The sequence below is a fragment of the Salvelinus alpinus genome, chromosome 19 (genome assembly GCF_045679555.1).
Source record: "Salvelinus alpinus chromosome 19, SLU_Salpinus.1, whole genome shotgun sequence".
NCBI classification, from domain to species: Eukaryota; Metazoa; Chordata; class Actinopteri; order Salmoniformes; family Salmonidae; genus Salvelinus; species Salvelinus alpinus.
Window position 1 is genome coordinate 30569602 of NC_092104.1, and position 2380 is coordinate 30571981.

Here is a 2380-nt window from a genome sequence, read left to right on the forward strand (position 1 = left end):
GTTTGTTTTTGTTTTTCATTGTTCATAATCAGACATATTTCAATATCTTACATTGTCAATAAATATCCCTTTCCTACTCCCTCCTCCAAGTTTGGATGAACGGACCAACCAGACCCTCAAGACTGCCATGGGCAGGAATGGTGGGAGGAAAACCTGAAGGTAATTAATCTTTCCACACATTGCTTCAGTGTCCAGGCCTCCACCAAGTACTCGCCCTATCGCCTGCTGTACGGACGGGAGCTGCAGCTGTTGATTGAGGTAAACAATGCAATTGTATATACAATTATATCAAATTATTGCATATACTGCAGTCATTCAAATTTGTAGTTGACTTAGTGTTATTGTTTGTCTATTGCTATTTTTGAATAACATACTTTCAGATCACTGAAACTCCACCTGATATGGTAGAAGTTGTCGAACCAGATCAGAATGCCTTCGAGGACCACGTTCAGGCACGGGCTTAGAAGGACGTGGAGGTTTTTGACAAGGTAAAAATGATTGTCTGCTGTTGACTGGGAAGGGAATAAAATAAACAGAACATAATACATGGGAAGGGTACCAGCTTGAGGTACGCTGTACTTTCAAAAACTGTTGAAAAGTACATATCTCCCCCTCCTCAGACTGGAGGAACAGGGGCATGTAAGTCCAGTCACTGGACTAGAAAACTCTAGTGAGGTTCTCATCTCTAGTGTCAACAGGGGCAGGTAAGGCCAGCTGCTCTCTTTGGCTGGATGGAGAACCTTCGGGGGGGTCATTCTTCTGCCACACTCCTTGTTAGACAATTTGACAATTGATCATGCTCAAGCTCTTTTGCAGGTGCAGCATCCAGAAGTAGGAGGCCTCCTCACGGTGGGAGGGATCGCCATGCTGTCAGCAGTACCAACACTGGCCCAGGGTTTTGTCCAGATAGTCAATCTCAAGGCTAACTACTGGGTCATGGTAAATAACCTTCGCTTCCATGTAGGTACTGTTAAGGTGTATGACTCCAGTGGTCATGACACCAACCCAGAGTTTCTCTCACAACTCACCTCTCTCTTATCTTTTCCAGGGACCTCTGTGACTGTGGAGTGGCCGGCAGTCCAGCAGCAGAAAGGGGGCACAGATTTTGTGCTGTTTGCTATTGCAAACAGTCTTGCTCTCTGCAGAGATGAGGAACTCTCCATGGCACAATACCTTCAGAAATTCATGAGAATACATATTTTCTCTTGTTTTCAGGCTGGGCACCTGGCACCATTTCCCAGTCCCGATTCCAGTCCCCGTCCTGGGTCCAGCGCTATGATGAAACTGTCTCTCATGAGGACCGCCACAGGAATAGAAGACCCAGAGTTACCTCTGCTGCAGAGGATAAGTTCATTAGTTACCAGCCTCAGAAATTGCAGCCCAACTAAATGCTTCACCGAGTTCAAGTAACAGACACATCTCAACATCAACTGTTCAGAGGAGACTGTGTGAATCAGGACTTCATGGTCTAATTGCTGCAAAGAAATCACTACTAAAGGACACCAATAAAAGAAGAGACTTGCTTGGGCCAAGAAACACGAGCCATGGACATTCGACCAGTGGAAATTTGTCCTTTGGTCTGGAGTCCAAATTGGAGATTTTTGGTTCCAACCGCTGTGCCTTTGTGAGACGTGGTGTGGGTGAGCGGATGAGCAACGCATGTGTATTTCCCACCGTAAAGCATGGAGGAGGAGGTGTTATGGTGTGGGGGTACTTTGCTGGTGACACTGTCAGTGATTTATTTCGAATTCAAGACCCACTTAACCAGCATGGCTACCACGGCATTCTGTAGCGATATGCCATCCCATCTGGTTTGGGCTTAGTGGGACATTTCTAAGTGACCCCAAACTTTTGAACGGTAGTGTAAGTATTCAGACCCTTTGCTATGAGACTCGAAATTGAGCTCTGGTACTTCCTGTTTCCATTGATCATCCTTGATGTTTCTACAACTTTATTGGAGTCCACATGTGGAAATTCAATTGATGGACTCCATCACCTCCTTGATTATCTTGCCTATATATGTCACTCCCTTTGGTTCCTTCCCCAGGCGTCAATGTTTCTGTTTCTTGTCTGTATGCTGTTAGTGTTTCTTGTTTTGTATTATGTTCCGTTTATTTTATTAAAACACTCACTCCCTGAACTTGCTTCCCGACTCTCAGCGCACATCGTTACAGAATGACGCCTCACCATCAGGGAGTGTTTTTGTTGTTGTTTGTTTTGGAGGTAATGTTGGGTCCGGTGTTTGAACCGGAGCTACCTGGGAGGCCTCAGCCGGTTTGTTGGATTCCCATGCCTCGGCGGGTTCGACCGGTTCCCCTGTCTCATTTGGCTCGACGGGTTTCCATACCTCAGCGGGATCGATATGCTCCCATGCCTCAGC

The 2380-nt window shown here is 46.1% G+C and overlaps 1 long non-coding RNA gene across 5 annotated transcripts in view; it reads left to right on the forward strand.

Annotated features, from left to right (window-relative positions):
* The window catches only part of LOC139545312 (uncharacterized), a 29861-nt gene extending 27721 nt beyond the window's left edge, over positions 1 to 2140 (forward strand). For 2 of the 5 annotated variants that reach the window (XR_011669033.1, XR_011669032.1), the window contains 2 exons: positions 91 to 258; positions 381 to 2140. This is a non-coding gene — a long non-coding RNA (uncharacterized lncRNA). The remainder of the gene's footprint in view (positions 1 to 90; positions 259 to 380) is intronic. The other 3 variants (XR_011669036.1, XR_011669034.1, XR_011669035.1) reach the window with 3 other exon arrangements.
* The last annotated feature ends 240 nt before the right edge of the window (positions 2141 to 2380 follow it).